Source organism: Bos javanicus, chromosome 1 (genome assembly GCF_032452875.1).
Source record: "Bos javanicus breed banteng chromosome 1, ARS-OSU_banteng_1.0, whole genome shotgun sequence".
NCBI lineage: Eukaryota > Metazoa > Chordata > Mammalia > Artiodactyla > Bovidae > Bos > Bos javanicus.
The window spans coordinates 21,692,141-21,714,712 of record NC_083868.1 but is presented as its reverse complement, the minus strand read 5'-3'; positions in this window follow the sequence as shown (position 1 = coordinate 21,714,712).

The window sequence follows — 22,572 nt, the reverse complement described above, 5'->3', positions numbered from 1 at the left end:
AAATGCCCTACATTCTTCATGCTATATTTTTTATACTTGGCTACTGCTACTTTGAGCCTTTCTTCTGGCATTAAGGATCAGTTGTCAAACATTGGAACTAAAAGCTCTGATTTATGGCCTTGCCTCCTTGGACTCCAGTATTTAACGTCACTCAGTCAGTGTCCAGTTTCAGTCCAGCTGTTCATGTGTGCGCATTAAGGTAACCTGCTTCCAAATATTCATGACACTGAACTATTGAAGGTCAAGTTACTGCTAAGAGGACTCATTTATATATTATAATGTCAGAAGAAGAAGAGTGCAACAGTTTTTTTAAGATTATTAGCTTCTCCTGGTTGCATTGAATGAAATTGATATTTAAGCTCATATTTACATAGTTCACATACTCAGATGTGAAATTCTGCACTAGTATAGAGGCATTTAAGAAGAGGTGGCCCCTGTCTTCAAGGCATGATCATGCTAGAATTGTGCTATTAGAATTGCCTTAGAAGTTTTTCTTAAATCCTATCGTTCAGGGTTGTTTGAATAGAAGCCCAGAAAAATAACATTGGGTTGGCCAACAAGTTCGTTCGGGGAAAACATGAATGAACTTTTTTGGTCAACCCAGTATTTCCTAAGAATTCCTCATAATTTTAATGTGTTACCAGGATTAGAATTACTGAACTATATTGATAAAAATATCAGAGAGAAGTAAGTCAGAAAGAAAAACAGTATATTAATGCATGTATTAATAACATTAACAGTATATTAAGGCATTCATATACAGTATATTAATGCATATATATGGAATTTAGAAAGATGGTAATGATGAGCCTATATGCGAGAAAGCAAAAGAAACACAGATGTAAAGAACAGTCTTTTGGACTCTGTGGGAGAAGGCGAGGGTGGGATATTTTGAGAGAATAGCATTGAAACATGTGTATTATCATATGTGAAACAGACCGCCAGTCCAGGTTCAATGCATGAGACAGGGTGCTCAGGGCTGGTGCACTGGGATGACCCAGAGGGATGGGATTGGGATGGAGGTGGGAGGGGGGTTCAGGATGGGGAACGCATGTACACCCATGGCTGATTCATGTCAATGTACAATATTGTAAAGTAATCAGCCTCCAATTAAAATAAATAAATTAATTAAAAATTATGCAAATAGATTTGAAAGTGATAGATAAAGAATGTATCTCCCCCCCCTCTCCCCCCCCCCCTCACACACACACACACTCTCAAGAGATTTCAGAAGGTGGGAAAGTTTATATCCAAGGGAGAAATCCACAACAAAGGTTTCTGAGCTAAAAGGACTGGAAAGATTTTGGAAAGGAATAATTTGACTGAGTGGAGATGAACTCCTGACAGGAGGACACTAATACTGAATGAAGGCAAAATAATGCACTAGACAATGACCTTTTTGAATGATATAGAGAGGAACCAGACTCAGAAGAGAATATTGCAAAGAACTGTGGGAAGTAAGGTGAGACAGGGAATATGATCTCAAATTAAGAACTTAGAAACTTGACTATCAGGGTGATGTCGTTATAAAGCATTTCTTAAATAGTTTTTTTTTATTATTTAAATATCAGGACACTTAAATCTATGATCCTTTACCAACTTAAGTACTGAACATTATTTATGCAGCTGAAATTACTCCCTTCCTGAATCATAACGGTCCCACCCGCTGCAGAGGTAATCTTTATTCTAAACTTGATGTTTATTATTCTTACACATTTCTTGATGCTTAAATACATAGGGGCCTCTATGTATTTTGTTTCTAAACAAAATCAATCATTCGAGTTAAAAAATGTAAGGTATTGAAGGGAATAGATATGGCACCAGGCTTACAGAGAAAGAAAGGGATATCAAGGAATGGGAAGGAAGTCTTAGTGCCTTAAATATAGAAAATGAGGAAACAGGATGAGTCAAAGAAAGATACTGGACTTTGACACTGAGAGACTAGAAGCATGATGTGGTGTTGACAGAGTCAATGAATCACTGAGGCAGAAGCGGTTTCTGGGTGTAAATGTTGTTTTGTGGAACTTGGCTCTATTGACCATTCCCTCTCTTGGCTTTCTGCCAGGACTCTCTTTCAGTTTTGCTTCTTCTTCTTCCGTTCTTCCTTCTCAGTTCCCTTCAAGGTCCCCATTTTGTATTTAGCTCTTCCTACATCTCATACTTCCCTGGATAGACTCATTCACTTCAGGGGCCTTAACAGACAAATGCTGTTGACTTACCAGTCTGTCTGGTCAACATGTATGTCTCCTCAACCCCAGACCTATTCAATTTCCTGTGGTTATCTAGCTCCACAGTCACTCTCAATGTGTCCAAAATTAGTCCTATTACCATCTTATTCCCTTTCTGCCTTATTCATACCCTTTGTGACATATTCCCTCTCCCTTCACAAATATTTGCAAATCATTTCCAAGATTTATCTTCTTACCCAAGCTAGAAAACAAGATACCTTCCCATACTTTTCCCTAAACAACAGCTGTATCCACTATTTAATGCCAGGTCTCGTCAAGTCAACCTCCTTAATGGTATTTGTATCGACCCCCTTCTTTGCAACTCTCTCAACTACACTAGTCAAAGGTTCATTTTTTCTCTTACCTGGCCAATTACAATAGTCTGTAACTGTCTTTCCCCAGGCCCAGTTTTGTCCAGCTTCTATTATCTGTCTCCCACAAGCTCTGAGCGATTTTCTTCAGTATGAATCTGATCATTTCCTGCCCTTAGGTGGTAAAGGAAAGAATTCATTACATTCTTCAGAGGCTTCCCATTTTCCTCCTTTGAGCTCTAATTAGGATTCTGCAGAGTTGACTCAAAGGCAACTAATGGTACAAAGTTAGAAGCTGAAAGGGCAGATGACTCTTTTGAGGAAACATGAAAGAGTTTTGGATCCGTCACCTAAGCCAAAAGAAACAAAAGCAAAAGTTGATAAATGGCACCCAGTTAAACTTTTCTTTTGCACAGAAAAGGAAACAAACAAACAAAAAACAACTACTGGAATGGGAAAATATATTTGTGAATGATATGACCAACAAAAGGTTAATATCCAAAATACATAAACAACTTATGCAACTCAATATCAAAAAATTTAAAGAATCCAATCAAAAAATGGGCTGAAGACTGGAATAGACATTTTCCCAAAGAAGACATACAGATGGCCAACAAGCATGTAAAAAAATGTTCAACATTACTAATTATTAGAGAAATTAGAGCAATGAAGTATCACCTCACACATGTCAAAATGGATATCATCAAAAAGAACACAAATAACAAATGTAGGAGAGAATGTGGAGAAAGGAGAACCTTCATACCCTGTTGTATGTAGGGAATATAAATTGATGCAGCCACTATAAAAAGCAAAATGGAGGTTTCTTTAAAAATTGAAAATAAAACGGTCACATGTTTCAGTTTTTCCACTCCTGGGTATATATCTAGTAAAAATGAAAACACTAATATGAAAGATACATGCATCTAACATTCCTAGTGGCATTATTTACAATAGCCAAGATATGGAAGCAACCCAAATACCTATCAATGGATAAATGCAAAAAGAAATGTAATATACATATTGCACTCAATTGTGACACATAAAAACAGATTTACAGATAGAGAAAACAGACTAGTGGTTATCAAAGGAGAGAAGGGCAAATTAGGGATATGAGATTAAGCAGTACGAGTCACTGTGTATAAAATAGATAAGTAACAAGTACGTGTATGTAGCACAGGGAATTATAGCCATTATCTTGTAATAACTTTTAATGGAGTATAATCTGGAAAAACACTGAATCACTATACTGTATACCTGAAACTAATATAATCTTGTAAATTAATTATACTTCAATAAAAACTTTTTTAATGTGATTTTTTACTATCACTATTTTATGGGGAAAAAAAAAAAGAATTGGGCGTATTCCCTGTTGGTCCGGTGGTTAGGACTCTGTGTTCTCTCTGCCAAGGGCCTGGGTTCAATCCCTGGTGGAGGAACTAAAACTTCCACAAATTGTACAGCCTGGCCAAATTAAAAAGAAGACAGAGTTGGGTTCAAAAGCACAGGCCCTTCCCCCACTTCTATCCTACTGCTAAGTAATTCATTCACCAAGTATTTAATTTATTGAGCAACTACCAAAGGCCAGATATTCTTCTCAGTGCTACTACACATGAAGTCTTTTAACTTTCACAACTCATATATGTAAGTAATATTATTATTCCCACTTTACAAAGGAGGAAATTAAGTCATATAGATGATAAATTACCCAAGGTTATTCAGCTTGGTGAAGTCAAGTACTGGGACTTAAACTCATGTAATTTGATTCTAGAATTTTGCTGCTCAAAGCAGGATGTGTGCATGTGGGCTAAGTCCCTTCAGTCATGCCCAACTCTTTGCAACCCCTGTCAAGACTGTAGCTTGCCAGGCTCCTCTGTCCATGAGAGTCTCCAAGCAAGAATACTAGAGTGGGTTGCCATACCCTCCCCCAGGGGGTCTTCCTGACCCAGGGATCAGATCTGCATCATTTCCTGCATTGGCAGGTGGGTTCTTTGCCACTAGCACCACCTGGGAAGCTCTCACAAAGTGGGATACAGAGCTATTAGTAGCACAATTGTATCACTGGTGATATTATTTAAAATGCAGACCCTTTGCAGTCTTCCCATATCTGCTCAATCAGAATTTGACTTTCTACAAGATTTCTGAGTGATGTGTATTTTCTTTCAACATTGCTTTTCAATCTGGGTTCTTAACTATCAGGCTTCCCAAGTGGCGCACGTATCAGTAATACACTTTCGTTTTCTTCTTTAGACACGTGGGCTGACTATTCTTTTTTATGGGCTTGTAAAAAACAACAGCAAAAAAAACCCCTGCAAATCTTGCTCCTTTACATGTTACCAAAGGAATGATAGCATGAGGACCTCAGATGTAATCTCTGAATGAGTCACTTCTTCGCATCAGGTGGCCAAAATATTGGAGTTTCAGCTTCAGCATCAGTCCTTCCAATGAATATTCAGGACTGATTTCCTTTAGGATGGACTGGTTGGAACTCTTTGCAGTCCAAGGGACTCTCAAGAGTTTTCTATATCACCACAGTTCAAAGGCATCAATTCTTTGGCACTCAGCTTTCTTTATGGTCCAATTCTCATATCCATACATGACTATGGGTAAAACTATAGCTTTGACTAGACAGACCTTTGTTGGCAAAGTAATGTCTCTGCTTTTTAATATGCTGTCCAGGTTGGTCATAACTTTTCTTCCAAGGAGCAAGCGTCTTTTAATTTCATGACTGCAGTTACCATCTGCAGTGATTTTGGAGCCCAAAAAAATTAAGTCTCTCAGTGTTTCCATTGTTTCCCCATCTATTTGCCATGAAAGTGATGGGACCAGATGCCATGATCTTCATTTTCTGAATGTTGAGTCTGAAGCCAACTTTTTCACACTCCTCTTTCACTTTCATCAAGAAACTCTTTAGGTCTTCTTCACTTTACGCCATAAGTGTGATGTCATATGCGTATCTGAGGTTATTGATATTTCTCCCAGCAATCTTGATTCCAGTTTGTTCTACATCCAGCATTTCTCCTGATGTACTCTGAATATAATTTAAATAAACAGGGTGACAATATATAGTGTTGATATATTCCTTTCCCTATTTGTAACCTGTCTGTTGTTCCATGGCTGGTTCTAATTGTTGCTTCTTGACCTGCATACAGGTTTCTCAGGAGGCAGGTCACGTGGTCTGGTATTCCCATCTCTTTAAGAACGTTCCATAGTTTGTTGTGATCCACACAGTCAAAGGCTTTGGCATAGTCAATAAAGCAGAAATAGATGTTTTTTTCTGGAACTCTTTTGCTTTTTCAATGATCCAACAGATGTTGGCAATTTGATCTCTGGTTCCTTTGCCTTTTCTAAATACAGCTTGAGCATATTGAAGTTCACAGTTCACATACTGTTGAAGTCTGGCTTGAGGAATTTTGAACATTACTTTGCTAGCCTGTGAGATGATTGCAATTGTGTGGTAGTTTGAGCATTCTTTGGCATGGCATTTCCTTGGGACTGGAATGAAAACTGACCTTTTCCAGTCTTGTGGCCACTGCTGAGTTTTCCAAATTTGCTGGCATATTGAGTGCAGCACTTTCATAGCATCATCTTTTAGGATTTGAAAAGGCTCAACTGGAATTCCATCACCTCCACTAGCTTTGTTAGTAGTGATGCTTCCTAAGGCCCACTTGACTTCAAATTCCAGGATGTCTGGCTCTAAGTGAGTGATCACACCATATTGGTTATCTGGGTCATGAAGATCTTTTTTGTACAGTTCTTCTGTGTATTCTTGCCCCCTATTCTTAATATCTTCTGCTTCTGTTAGGTCCATACAATTTATATCCTTTATTGTGCCCATCTTTCCATGAAATGTTCCCTTGTATCTCTAATTTTCTTGAAGAGATCTCTGGTCACTCCATTTCTATTGTTTTCCTCTGTTTATTTGCATTGGATCACTAAGGAAGTCTTTCTATCTCTTCTTGCTAGTCTTTGGAACTCTGTATTCAAATGGATTTATCTTTCCTTTTCTCCTTTGCCTTTCACTTCTCTTCCTTTCACAGCTATTTGTAAGGCCTCCTCAGACATTTTGCCTTTTTGTATTTCTTTTTCTTGGGGATGGTCTTGATCACTGCCTCCGGTACAATGTCATGAACCTCTGTCCATAGTTCTTCAGGTACTCTGTCTCTCAGATCTAATCCCTTGAATCTATGTGTCACTTCCACTGTATAATCATAAGGGATTTGATTTAGGTAATACCTGAATGATCTAGTGGTTTTCCCCACTTTCTTCAATTTAAGTCTGAATTTGGCAATAAGGAGTTCATGATCTGAGCCACAGTCAGCTCCTGGTCTTGTTTTTGCTTGACTGTATAGAGCTTCTCCATCTTTGGCTGCAAAGAATATAATCAATCTGATTTTGGTGTTGGCCATCTGGTGATGTCCATGTGTAGAGTCTTCTCTTGTGTTGTTGGAAGAGGGCGTTTGCTATGACCAGTGCATTCCATTGGCAAAACTATTAGCCTTTGCCGCTCTTTATTCTGTACTCCAAGGTCAAACTTGCCTGTTACTCCGGGTATCTCTTGACTTCCTACTTATGCATTCCAGTCCCCTATAATGAAAAGGATATCTATTTTGGGTGTTAGTTCTAGAAGGTCTTGTAGGTCTTCATAGAACCATTCAACTTCAGCTTTCAGCATTACTGGTTGTGACATAGATTGGATTACTGTGATATTGAATAGTTTGCCTTGGAAACAACAGAGATCATTCTGTCATTTTTGAGATTGCATCCATTGTATGTATTTGGATTCTTTTGTTAACTATGATGGCTACTCCATTTCTTCTAAGGGATTCTTGCCCACAGTAGTAGTTATAATGGTCATCTTAGTTCGAATCACCCATTCCAGTCCTTCTTAGTTCAGTGATTCCTAAAATGTTGATATATACTCTTGCCATCTCCTGTTTGACCACTTCCAATTCACCTTGATTCATGGATCTAACATTCCAGGTTCCTGTGCAATATTGCTCTTTATAGCATCAGGCTTTACTTTCATCAACAGTCACATCCATGACTGGGTTTGTTTTTGCGTTGGCTCCGTCTCTTCATTCTTTTTGGAATATTTCTCCACTGATCTCCAGCAGCATATTGGGCACCTGCTCACCTGCGAGTTCATCTTTCAGTGTGTGATCTTTTTGCCTTGTTGTACTGTTCATGGGGTTCTCAAGGCAAGAATACTGAGGTGGTTTGCCATTCCCTTCTCCAGTGGACCACATTTTGTCAGAACTCTCCACCATGATCCGTCCATCTTGGCTGTCCCTACATAGCATGGCTCATAGTTCCATTGGATTAAATAAGGCTTTGGTCCATGTGATCAGATTGGTTAGTTTTCTGTGATTGTGGTTTTCACTTTGTCTGCCCTCTGATGGAAAAGGATAAGAGGCTTATGGAACCTTCCTGATGGGAGAGGCTGACTGAGGGGGAAACAGTCTGATGGGTGGGGCCACGCTCAGTAAATCTGTAATCCAATTTTCTGTTGATGGGCGGGGCTGTGTTCCCTCCCCGTTTTTTGACCTGAGGCCAAAATATGGTGGAGGTAATGATGAAAAGAAAGCAAAAGTGAAGTCACTCAGTCGTGCCCTATTCTTTGTGACCCCATGGACAATAGCCTGCACCAAGCTCCTCTGTCCATGGGATTTTCAAGGCAAGAGTACTGGAGTGGGTTGCCATTTCCTTCTCCAGGGAACCTTCCCAACCCAAGGATCAAACCCAGGTCTCTCACATTGTAGACAGATGCTTCACCGTCTGAGCCACCAGGGAAGTCCAACAATAATGATGACCTTCTTCAAAAGGTTCCATGCATGCACTGCTGCACTCAGTGCCCACAGTCCTGCAGCAGGCCACTGCTGACCCACGCCTCTGCTGGAGACTCCTGGACACTCGCAGGCAAGTCTGGGTCAAGATCAAGAGGGTATATACATATATATATATATATATATATATATAGTGAAGAAAGGAAGTCCAATTCAAGAAGCAGTTTTATTTTTATTTTTTATTGGAGTATAATTACTTTACAATGTTGTGTTAATTTCTACTATACAGTAAAGTGAATCAGTTATATGTATGCATATATCCCTGTCTTCTTGGTCCTCTCTCCCACCCCACCTCTATTCCACTCATCTAGATCATCAGAGAGCACAGAATTGAGCTCCCTGTGCTATTCAGCATCTTCCCACTAGCTTTCTATCTATTTTATATGATAGTGTATATTTGTGTGTGTGTGTACTCAGTCACTCAGTTGTATTGGATTCTTAATGACACTATAGACTGTAGCCCTCCAGACTCCTCTGTCCATGAGATTTTCCAGGCAAGCATACTGAAGTGGGTTGCCATTTTCTCCTCCAGGGGATCTTCCCAACCCAGGGATTGAAGATGCATCTCCTGTGTCTCTTGAATTGTCAAGTAGATTCTTTACCACTGAGTCACATGGGAAGCCCCAATAGTGCATATATGTCAATCTTAATCCTTCAATTTGTCCCACCCTAGTTGCAATAGCCAGGACATAAAACAACCTAAATGTCCAATGACAAATGAATGAATGGAATAATATTGGAATATTACTGAGCCATAAAAAGGAATGAAATCGAGTCATTTGTAGAGATATGAATGGACCTAGAGTCTGTCATACAGAGTGAAGTAAGTCAGAAAGATAAAAACAAACATCGTATAGTAATGCAAATATGTGAAATCTATAGATGAAATAGATGAACCTGTTTCCAGGGCAGGAATAGACATGCAGACATAGAGAAGGGACAAAAAGCAGTTTTTAAAATATCAAAAACAAGTGGTAAGCAACATAAAGTCTTGTTTTAAATTTTTGTATTGGGAGATAGCTGCTTTATAATATTGTGTTGGTTCCTGCCATACATCAACATTAATCAGTCACAGGTATACATCTGTCCCCTCCCTCCTGAACCCCTCTCCTATCTCCCACCCAATCCCATGCTTCTAAGATGTCACAGAGCACTAGGCTGAGTTCCTTATGTTACACAGCAAATTCCCACTTGCTATCAATTTTACATATAGTAATGTATATGTTTTCAGATTGTTCTCTCAATTTGTCCCACCCACTTCTTGCCCCCCTGTAGTCCACAAGTCTGTTTATATCTGTGTTTCCATTGCTGCCCTACAAATAGGTTCATGAGTACCATCTAAATGCAAACTTCTTTGCACAGCACAGCAATCCATCTGGCCGTGGCCAGCATTCCCAGCTCTGGAGAAGGCAATGGCAACCCACTCCAGTACTCTTGCCTAGAGAATCCCAGGGACGGAGGAGCCTGGTAGGCTGCCGTCTATGTGCGACACAGAGTTGGACATGACTGAAGCAACTTAGCAGCAGCAGCTGCAGCATTCCCAGCCTCAACTCCCACTGTTCCCTTCTTACGCTGCCCAGCCCCAGCGCTGTCAGGCAGCACTCTTGGGGTTCCCCAAAGGCACACAGTGCTTCTGCCTTTGCTTGTGCTGTGTTGTTCATTTATCTAGGGAGCACTCATATCCATTTTGAAACACAATTTTTGTGTTACTCCTGCTATGAAGACATCATTATGTTAGTTCTGGCTGCTGAAACAAAGCACCATAGACAGGGTGGCATAAAAAACCTAATGCTTTATTTGCTCACAGTCCCAGAGGCTGGAATTCCAAGATCAGAGTGACAATATGGTTGAATTTTGATGATAGCCCTCCCCTAGGTTACAGATTGCTGACTTCTTATTGCGTCCTTCTATGGCGGAAATTATATGCAGAGTACATCATGAGAAACACTGGGCTGGAAGAAGCACAAGCTGGAATCAAGATTGCCGGGAGAAATATCAATAACCTCAGATATGCAGATGACACCACCCTTATGGCATAAAGTGAAGAAGAACTAAAGAGCCTCTTGAAGAAAGTGAAAGAGGAGAGTGAAAAATTTGGCTTAAAGCTCAACATTCAGAAAACTAAGATCATGGCATCCAGTCCCATTACTTCATGGCAAATAGATGGGGAAACAATGGAAACAGTGGCTGACTTTATTTTTCTGGGCTCCAAAATCACTGCAGATGGTGACTGCAGCCATGAAATTAAAAGACGCTTACTCCTTTGAAGGAAAGTTATGACCAACCTATACAGCATATTAAAAAGCAGAGAGATTACTTTGACGACAAAGGTCCATCTAGTCAAGGCCATGGTTTTTCCAGTAGTCATATGTGGATGTGAGAGTTGGACTATAACGAAAGCTGAGCACCAATGAATTGATGCTTTTGAACTGTGGTGTTGGAGAAAACTCTTGAGAATCCCTTGGACTGCAAGGAGATCCAACCAGTCTGTCCTAAATGAGATCAGTCCTGAGTATTCATTGGAAGGACTGATGCTGAAGCTGAAACTCCAATACTTGGCCACCTGATGCAGAGAGCTGACTCATTTGGAAAAACCCTGATACAGGGAAGGGTTGGGGGCAGGAGGAGAAGGGGATGACAGACAATAAGATGGTTGGATGGCATCATTGACACAATGGACATGGGTTTGGGTAGTCTCTGGCAGTTGGTGATGGACAGGGAGGCCTGGCCTGCTGCAGTTCATGGGGTCACAAGGAGTTGGACACGACTGAGTGACTGAACTGAACTGAACTGAATTGAACTGATGATGGAAAGAGGGCAAGGGAGTGCTGTAGTCTCTTTTATAAGGACACAGATTCGTACACGAGGATTAGTTAGTTTATGAGGGTTCTGCCCTGAAGACTTAGCCACTTCCCAAAGTCCCCAGCTTCCTAAAATCATTACATAAGAGATTAGGATTTCAATATATGGATTTTGGTTTTGTTGGGGGACACAAACGGGGCTTCCCAGGTGGCACCAGGAGTAAAGAATTCACCTGCCAATGCAGGAGACAAAAGAGATGCAGGTTTGATCCCTGGGTCCAGAACATCCCCTGGAGGAGGAAATGGTAATCCATTCCAGTATTCTTGCCTGAAAAATTCCATGGACAGAGGAGCCTGATGGGCTACAGTCCATGGGGCTGCAAAGAGTAAGACATGACTGAGCACACATGCACACACATACACACACACACACACATACCCACACACATTCAGTCTACTGCATTGGCCTTCCACATTAGAAGTGATCTCATCTGTCTTTGTTACCCTAAACATATTCCTATCATCAAACGAATATCACTTGTATTTACTTGTGTTTTAACTTTCATAGATAATAAGCTTTTTGACAGTAAGGACTCTTTTTTTATTTACAGTTGAACATCAGCCACTGCCTGACTAATATAAATGTCCTTTGAATCTTTGAATGGAAACTCACTTGTATGCATTTTTCCAATCTTAAATAACAACAGACTTTGATGAAAGAAAAATTGCCTAGGTGTACTGTCTGCATCAGGGCATAACTCTGCTTGAGAAGAGTTCAGTTCAGTTCAGTCGCTCAGTCGTGTCCGACTCTTTGCGACCCCATGAATCGCAGCACGCCAGGCCTCCCTGTCCATCACTAACTCCCGGAGTTCACTCAGACTCACATCCATCCAGTCAGTGATGCCATCTAGCCATCTCATCCTCTGTCGTCCCCTTCTCCTCCTGCCCCCAATCCCTCCCAGGATCAGAGTATTTTCCAGTCAGTCAACTCTTCATATGAGGTGGCCAAAGTACTGGAGTTTCAGCTCTACTATCATTCCTTCCAAAGAAATCCCAGGGCTGATCTCCTTCAGAATGGACTGGTTGGATCTCCTTGCAGTCCAAGGGACTCTCAAGAGTCTTCTCCAACACCACAGTTCAAAAGCATCAATTCTTTGGTGCTCAGCCTTCACAGTCCAACTCTCACATCCATACATGACCACAGGAAAAACCATAGCCTTGACTAGACGGACCTTTGTTGGCAAAACAATGTCTCTGCTTTTGAATATGCTATCTAGGTTAATATGCCATAAATCTTCTTTTTACTCGTATTTTACTTTTAAAGTGTCTCAGGTAAGTATACATATTGCTAGTTTAGTCAGAACCAGTATCAGTAGCACATTATAGGATAAAGGTGTAATTTTCAAATACTTCATAAAGTGTGAAAAAGCTCTCTGAGGTCTCAAAATAAAAAAAAAAACCTGTAAATAAATCTTAATTAAAAAAAATTTTAAGTCTTTATTCTGTTGACAAACAGGATTTTCTTAATTAAGAATAAGTCCATAATTTCATATATCCCCAGCTGCCATGCCCTCATTAAGAAAATAAACTTTAAGAAATATATGAATATGTATATATAATATACATATATATATATGTCTGTATATATATATAAAATACCTAACTGGTAGTAGATGTCTTCTAGAATTGTTATTAATGATTATTTCTCATTTAGTTTCAAATAACTTGGCAATGTTTCCCCCATTTTACAAAAATCCATTTATTTGTAAAAGTATGGTTCGGATGCCTGGAAAAATGAAAAGCAATAAGAAAGTTTTACAAACTAATTTCCATTCTAAGAAATAGAGCACACATTTATGTTTGAACATGTATCAGTGAGATGGACTGCCTGACAGAACAAGAATTTTGTGAAAACTATTACTATGTTGTGACAATGAGAAGTCAGAGATAGGGCAAGAAATTAATGAAGACCAGATCACTTATACCCTGGAATTAGCATGTGTGCGTATTCACTCTGCCGTGTCCAACTCTTTGCAAACCCGTGGACTGTAGCCCACCAAGCTCCTCTGTCCATGGAATTCTCCAGGCAAGAATACTGGAGTGGGTAGGCATGCCCTTCTCCAGGGGATCTTCCCAAGCCAGGGATCAAACCCAGGTTTCCCGTGTTGCAGGCAGATTCTTTACCATCTGAGCCATGAGGGAATTAGCATATCTTGAATTAAAACTGAGATTGTTAGGGTACTTTTTCAATTGTACTTTAATAAAAAAATCAATATCTAGCCCTGTTATCTATTCATATTCATTCTATGACTCATATTTATGATTAAATTTGGATGCTGGCTGGATATTCATCTAGATAAAAACGAAATAAAAAATTTATCACCTTAAGAATAGATTTATAAAAATAAAAACAAATCAAGGTGTGGAAAAATGAGAAGCTATTAGTTGCTATTTTATCCGAAATATGAAAGGCAACTACTAAACTTTGTAAATTCATAAATCCTGTTATATAGGCAGAACATACTCTTTAAAATGCCAACTTTATGTCTGAGTTGAGTTCAGTTCAGTCGCTCAGTCATGTCCAACTCTTTGAGACCCAATGATGTGCAGCACACTAGGCCTCCCTGTCCATCACCAACTCCCTGAGTTCACTCAAACTCATGTCTATCAAGTCGATGATGCCATCTCATCCTCTGTCGTCCCCTTCTCCTCCTGCCCCCAATCCCTCTCAGTGTAAGAGTCTTTTCCAATGAGTCAACTCTTGGCATGAGGTGGCCAAAGTATTGGAGTTTCAGCTTTAGCAGCAGTCCTTCCAAAGAACACCCAGGACTGATCTCCTTTAGAATGGACTGGTTGGATCTCATTGCAGTCCAAGGGACTCTCAAGAGTCTTCTTCAACACCACAGTTCAAAAGCATCAATTCTTCGGCACTCAGCTGTCTTCACAGTCCAACTTTGGCATCCATACATGACCACTGGAAAAACCATAGCCTTGAGTAGACGGACCTTTGTTGGCAAAGTAATGTCTCTGCTTTTGAATATGCTATCTAGGTTAGTCATAACTTTCCCTCCAAGGAGTAAGCATCTTTTCATTTCATGGCTGCAATCACCACCTGCAGTGATTTTGGAGACCCCAAAAATAAAGTCAGCCGCTGTGTCCACTGTTTCTCCATCTATTTGCCATGAAGTGATGGGACCAGATGCCATGATCTTCATTTTCTGAATGTTGAGCTTTAAGTCAACTTTTTCACTCTCCTCTTTCAATTTCATCAAGAAGCTTTTTAGTTTCTCTTCACTTTCTGCCATAAGGGTGGTGTTGTCTGCATATCATAGGTTATTGCTATTTAACCTGGCAATCTTTATTCCAGCTTGTGCTTCTTCCAGCCTGGAGTTTCTCATGATGTACTCTGCATATAAGTTAAATAAGCAGGGTGACAATATACAGCCTTGACATACTCCTTTTCCTATTTGGAACCAGTCTGTTGTTCCATGTCCAGTTCTAACTGTTGTTTCCTGACCTGCATACAGGTTTCTCAAGAGGCAGGTCAGGTGGTCTGGTATTCCCATCTCTTTCAGAATTTTCCACAGTTTATTGTGATCCACACAGTCAAAGGCTTTGACATGGTGAATAAAACAGAAATAGATATTTTACTAGAACTCTCTTGCTTTTTCGATGATCCAGCAGATGTTGGCAATTTGATCTCTGGTTCCTCTGCCTTTTCTAAAACCAGCTTCAACATCTGGAAGTTCACAGTTCACGTATTGCTGAAGCCTGCCTTGGAGAATTTTGAGCATTACTTTCCTAGCGTTTGAGATGAGTGCAATTGTGTGGTAGTTTGAGCATTCTTTGGCATTGCCTTTCTTTGGGATTGTAATGAAAACTGACCTTTTCCAGTCTTTTGGCCACTGCTGAGTTTTCCAAATTTGCTGGCATATTGAGTGCAGCACTTTCAGAGCATCATCTTTCAGGATTTGAAACAGCTCAACTGGAATTCCATCACCTCCACTAGCTTTGTTCATTGTAGCTTTCTAAGCCCCACTTGACTTCGCATTCCAGAATGTCTGGCTCTAGGTGAGCGATCACACCATCGTGGTTATCTGGGTTTTGAAGATCTTTTTTGTACAGTTCTTCTGTGTATTCTTGCCACCTCTTCTTAATATCTTCTGCTTCTGTTAGGTCCCTACCATTTCTGTCCTTTATCGAGCCCATCTTTGCATTAAATGTTCCCTTGGTATGTCTAATTTTCTTGAAGAGATCTCTAGTCTTTCCCATTCTGTTGTTTTCCTCTATTTCTTTTCACTGATTGCTGAGGAAGGCTTTCTTATCCCTCCTTGTTATTCTTTGGAACTCTGCATTCAGATGCTTATATCTTTCCTTTTCTCCTTTGCTTTTTGCTTCTCTTCTTTTCACAGCTATTTGTAAGGCCTCCCCAGACAGCCATTTTGCTTTTTTGCTTTTCTTTTCGACGGGGATGGTCTTGATCCCTGTCTCCTGTACATTGTCGCGAACCTCCATCCATAGTTCATCACGCACTCTATCTATCAGATCTAGTCCCTTAAATGTATTTCTCACTTCCACTGTATAATCATAAGGGATTTGATTTAGTTCATACCTGAATGGTCTAGTCGTTTTCCCTACTTTCTTCAATTTCAGTCTGAATTTTGCAACAAGGAGTTCATGATCTGAGCCACAGTCAGCTCCTGGTCTTGTTTTGGCTGACTGTAAAGAGCTTCTCCATCTTTGGCTACAAAGTATATAATCAATGATTTCGGGGTTGACCATCTGGTGATGTCCATGTGTAGAGTCTTGTGTTTTTGGATGAGGGTGTTTGCTATGACCAGTGTGTTCTCTTGGCAAAACTCTGTTAGCCTTTGCCCTGCTTCTTTCCATACTCCATGGCCAAATTTGCCTGTTATCCCAGGTGTTTCTTGACTTCCTACTTTTTCATTCCAGTCCCCTATAATGAAAAGGATATATTTTGGGGGTGTTAGTTCTAAAAGGTCTTGTAGGTCTTCATAGAACCATTCGACTTCAGCTTGTTCAGCGTTACTGGTTGAGGCATAGACTTGGATTACTGTGGATTGCCTTGGAAACGAACAGAGATCATTCTGTCGTTTTTGAGATTATTGCAATCCAAGTATTGCATTTCAGACTCTTTTGTTGACCAACTTTGTGTTTAGGGAAGATCAAAAGCAAAAAAAAAAACAAAAAAAAAAAACAAATTTCTTAAAAATCTTGCTTTTTATCTCCAAAAAAAGAGGACAATAATATTCACCTGTGTACATATTAGTTGTGTTTATCATGCAGTCTAAGAATAAGGATATATCATGGGTTTTTCCTTAGCTGAACTAAGGAATAATAATATATAAAATTTCCTAGATTTTTAGTTATTAATAAACAGTGTATAAATATAATTTTTGGCTTTGAGGGTGTCCCTGAGTACAAGTTTTTTGTCATTTTCTTTTTCTCAGTTGTTCCCTAAGAGAATATCAATATTGAAAATTAGAAACCAATTTCAATTTGTTTTAGTGCAGGTCTAGTATCAGAGAGGTTTTCCATTTAATATTTAAACACTTTGATAAATATTTAAACAGCAACGTACTTGTGCTGGGTAAATTCTAACCAAAGTAGGATGGAAACTATTTTACTGTTCCCATGTTACTAACCTTAAGTTGGTAATTCTCAGATATGAGGCCATTTGATGTGCTTGTGTGTGTGTATGTGTATGTATGTGTGTGTGTACTCACTTTCAGTCTATTCAATGTAATTTCCAGATTAATTTTGGGCCAAGTCAAATAAGTGATAAAATTAGTTGGAAGATGTAGATGATTCTACTTCAACTTTTAATTATATGCTTAGTATATGCTTTTGACTTCCCTGGTGGCTCAGACAGTAAAGCGTCTGCCTGCAATGCAGGAGTCCGGGTTTGATCCCTGTGTGGGAAGATCCCCTGCAGAAGGAAATGGCAGCCCACTCCAGTACTCTTGCCTGGAAAATTTCATGGTCAGAGGAGCCTTGTAGGCTACAGTTCATGGGGTTGCAAAGAGTCGGACACGACTGAACGACTTCACTCACTCACTCATGCTTTTGAACAAAGTGAAAATTTGAAGAGGAAAGCAAAATTTTTTTCAAATCCAAATTCTTAGTTTTTAATATATGTCTGCTTTTACTTTTCTTTTGCTTATCTTTGATAATAGGTTACTATATCGCCCTTAAACATACAGTATAGAATCTTTAGAGTATAAATATTGACTAAAAAACTTTGCAATTCAGTTCACTATCTTCATGACAAGCATCAAAAGTAAAATAATAAGATGACTTGATGTTATGAGGGATAAATATTTCCTGTATCCTTTAGGACAAAGGTTCCAGTGTACTAGCCAGTCTTGGACCATAGCCTGTCTGTGAGATTTTCCAGGCAAGAATACTGAAGTGGGTTGCCATTTCCTACTCCAGGGGACCTTCTCCCAATCCAGGGATCAAACCCACGTCTCTTGCATCTCCTGCACTGGCAGGCTGGTTCTTTACCACTAGCACCACCAGGGAAGCCTAGACAGTCCATAAGAGCTCTGTATTTTAAATGACAAAAAATTATGGCAAACTTAGAGTGACAGGTAAATTTGGGTTGGTAGATAAGAATAAAGAGAAAGTGAATTAAATGCATCTTTGATTTGTGTGGTTCTAGCACAGAACTGCCCCCACAGACTGTTAGAAGAACCTCATCTTCAATGAAGATTTTTATCAGTGTTTTCAACCTATTAAAAAACTTTAAGAATATGTGTTTTTAAGGACATAAAATGATCTCCAATATATATTATTAAATGAAAGCAAGCAAGGTAAAGAATCAATTGTGTGCAATGATTTTTTCCTCTGGTTTTGTGTATGTACAAAGTAGAGGGGGGAAAGACTTTAAAACAATTGTCTCCACAGAAACTTTGTCCCCAGAACAGGATTGGATTAGGTAAATATGTTATATGTGTATCTTTTTGTATTTAAAATTTAGGTTCAATGCATGTATTGGTTAAAAATCTACACAGACGCTGGCTACTTACCTCTCCTGGATCAGAATCTCTGGTCTGGCTGAGGTATCTGAATTTGCAGAAGCTGTAACTCTCATTTGGTACTTACTGCCTTAAGAGATGCTCACATAAGAATATAACTTTTACGCTCCTAACCAGAAGGGGACATGAGGTAGGAGTGGGGAAATCTTAAGCTTTCTATAGACAGGAGCAGTGCAGGAGTATAACTGCCTTTCTTCTATCACCTTACATTATGATGAGGAAGGGTTTTACAAATAAATTTGATGTGACAGAATTATGAGGTCATTAACAGTTTTGATTTTGCAAGATCAAATGTCAGTCAGTGCCAACAATGTCATGTTCTCACTAACATTTTTGGAAGGTATAATAATGAATTGAGCCCTGTGTGCTTAGTCCTCAGTTGTGTCCAACTCTTTGCAGTCCCATGGACTGTAGCCCACCAGGTTCCTCTGTCCATGGGGATTCTCCAGGCAAGAATACTGGAGTGGGTTGCCATGCCTTCCTCCAAGAGATCTTCCCAACCAAGGGATCAAACTCAGATCTCCCACACTGCAGGCATATTCTTTACCATCTGAGCCACCAGGGAAGCCCAAGAATACTAGAGTGGGTAGTCTTTCCCTTCTCCAGGGGATCTTTTAGACCCAGGAATTGAACTGGGGTCTCCTGCATTGACGGCAGATTCTTTACCAGCTGAGCTACCAGGGAAGCCCAAATTGAGCCCTAGACACCTACAAAAGGAATCTGTGAAGTCCAGAGTTAAGACTGTAGGACTTGTGGCTGTGTGGTTACCAGATCAGAAGTTATATAACAGAGAGGTTCTCCATCTCTAGAATGATGGATGTGGGGCAGTCCCACAGTTCTTTGTCTTTTCCTCTGTTGGTATGTCCCCAGCAGATGCACTTGTTCAGGTTATAAAAGGCCTCCACAATGAAAATCTGTTATCCCACCATATTATTCTTTTGGACACAGTGCCTCAAGTCCAGCCCCTTCCAGCCTCCAGACAACCTCAGACCACTGATTAGCACTTTGGTGAAAGGGGTATTCTTCAAAACTTCCCAGCATCCATTATTGTCATGCACCCTTAGTATTATCTTATGGTTTTGTTTATCAACCTCTTTGGGTGGTAGGAAGATGGTCCTCATGCAGGATGATCCAAGATGTTCAGAAAGAAGCTTCAAAAGTCCACCCTCCCCACAACAACATACTCTACCTGCCCAAGAGGAAGTAGCCCATGGTTTCTGAAGAGGAGGAGGGCAGTGGTACCCTCACCCTCTCACGTGGGAGCAAAATTGAAGCAATCAACTGTTCTGAAAGAACTGCTTTATTTTTATTTATTTTTTGCCCCCCTCCTAGTGGTATGTGGGATCTTAGTTCCCAGACCACCAGGGATTGAACCCACGTCCCTTTCATTGGAGGTGCAGAGTCTTAACCACTGGAACACCAGGGAAGTCCCCTGAATGAATTATTTTTTAAAATTACAGCAAACTTACAGCCCTCATTCAGGGGATAAAGACTCTCCCATCTCCTTCCAGTATCAGCCAGGTGTTATCTGGTCTTATCATTGACCAAAACAAGAACTGCATGAAGGAATTAGAAGGTTGCTCCATTTTTCATCTCATACATGTGGAAACCCATTAATATTAGTTACATTGAGGTTGGGCTCAATCTTCCCACTAAATTATGTGAAGAACCTGTCTCTGGAAAGAAACATACATATGGATATAGAGAAATGTAAGGGCTTGGGAAAGAGGATAAATGTATTAGCTATAAAAGAGATGTACAATGCTTACTATTTGGTAACAACCAAAATGGGAAAAGAATTTGAAAAAGAATAGACACGTGTATATGCATAACTGAATCACTTTTCTATACACCTGAAACTAACACAATATTTAAAATTTATATACTCCAATATAAAATAAACATTAAAAATGAAAAGAGAGGAAGTGTTACTGAATCACGGTTAATCTGAATACTCATCAGTGCAAGTTGGTTAGAAGGTATATCTTTTTCTATCTCTTCTTCAGACTACAAATCCAGTAAAGATAGGAGGATTCCTTGGACTAGAATGTATAGAACAAAGCTTTGTTGAGTAGATCCAAAAATGCCTTTGATAGTCTCTTCGCCTGGATTGTGGGTGGGATCTAGGGCTGGCTTCTAACCAACAGAATATAACTAATGTTTTGGTACTTCTGCTTGATTGACTATGCCAAAGCCTTTAACTGTATGGATCAGAACAAACTATGGAAAATTCTTAAAGAGATGGGAATACCAGACCACGTTACCTGCCTCCTGAGAAATCTGTATGCTGGTCAAGAAGCAACAGTTAGAACTGGACATGGAACAACAGACTGGTTCCAAATCAGGAAAGGAGAACATCAAGGCTGTATATTGTCACACTGCTTATTTAACTTATATGCAGAGTACATCATGTGAAATGCCAGGCTGGATGAAGCACAAGCTGGAATCAAGATTGCTGGGAGAAATATCTATAACCTCATATACGCAGATGGTACCACCCTTATGGCAGAAAGTGAAGAAGAACTAAAGAGCCTCCTGATGAAAGTGAAAGAGGAGAGTGACAAAACCAGCTTAAAACTCAATATTTAGAAAACTAAGATCATGGCATCCAGCCCCATCACTTCATGGCAAATAGATGGGGAAACAATGGAAACAGTGACAGACTTTATTTTGGGGGCCTCGAAAATCACTGCAGATGGTGACTGCAGCCATGAAATTAAAAGATGTTTGCTCCTTGGAAGTAAAGCTACCACCAATCTAGACAGAATATTAAACATCAGAGACATTACTTTGCCAAGAAAGGTCTGTCTAGTCAAAGCTATGGTTTTTCAAGTAGTCATGTATGGATTTGAGAGTTGGCCTATAAAGAAAGCTGAGTGCTGAAGAATTGATGCTCTCGCTTCAGAGTCCCTTGGAGTGCAAGGAGATCCAACCGGTCCATTTTAAAGGAAATCAGTCCTGAATATTCATTGGAAGGGCTGATACTGAAGCTGAAACTCCAATGATTTGGCCTCTTGATGTGAAGAACTGACTCACTAGAAAAAACCCTCATGCTGGGAAAGATGGAAGGCGGGAGGAGAAGGAAACAACAGAGGATGAGATGATTGGATGGCATCACTGACTCGATGGACATGAGTTTGAGTAAGCTCCAGGAGTTGGTGAAGGACAGGGAAGCCTGGCGTGCTGCCGTCCATGGAGTTGCAAAGTTGGTCACTACTGAGCAACTGAACTGAATGTTTTGGGATATCACACCTGAGATTATGTTAAGTGGAAAAGGTGAAGGAATTTTGCAGATACAATAATATCTCTAATAATTGATTCTAAGTTAATCAAAAAGGAGATTATCAAGGTAGGTCTGACATAAGAGGAGTAGAGACTCTCTCTTACTGCCCTAGAAGAGGTAAACTGCTATGACTTCTATAGCTGCAAGGAAACATATAGTGTCAGTTGTCACCTAAGCTTGGAAGAGAACCCCAGGCCTAGATGACACCCAAGTCCTGGTGACTCCTTGATTGCAGCAGGGTGAGGCTTCAAGCTGGGCCCGAACTTCTCACTTATGGAAAATAGATTATAAAAATGAGTTATTTTAAGCCTCTGAGTTCATGGTAGTTTATTACACATCATAGAAAACTAGTACACAAGCTTATATATTATTACAGGTAATTCTGGTAGCCTTGTTGTTGTTCAGTTGCTAAATCATGCCTGACTCTTTGTGACCCCGTGAATTGTAGCACACCAGGCTTCCCTGTCCTTTACTATCTCCCAGAGTTTCCTCGAACTCATGTCCATTGAGTTGGTGATGCTCTCCAATCATCTTATCCTCTGCTGCCTCTTTCTTCTTTTGTCCTCAGTCTTTCCCAGCATTGGTTTTTTTTTTTCCAATGAGTCAGCTCTTTGCATCAGATGGCCAAAGTGCTGGAGCTTCAGCATCACTCCTTCCAATGAATACTCAGGACTGATTTCCTTTAGAACCGACTGGTTTGATCTTGCTGTCCAAGGGACTCCCAAGCCTCTTCTCCAGCACCACAGTTCAAAAGCATTAATTCTTTGTATTCTTGGTAGCTGTGTACTATTATATTAAGTTTTTTTCATGTCTATATTTTCATATATTTCTCGAGAGTTGGACTCCTCTTTGGTTCTCTTTGTGTCTCTCTTCACTTAGCACATAAACCTTCCTTGAATGTTTTGAATTAATTAATTAATAGGTGAATTTCTTTTTGTTGTACACTGGTACTTTTTAAGTTCAAATTTCTGCTAAGAAACTGTTCTTCCCATTTCCTAGTTTCAGTCCTTCCTCTCACTGTTCTCAACTGCAGAATACATTAAAT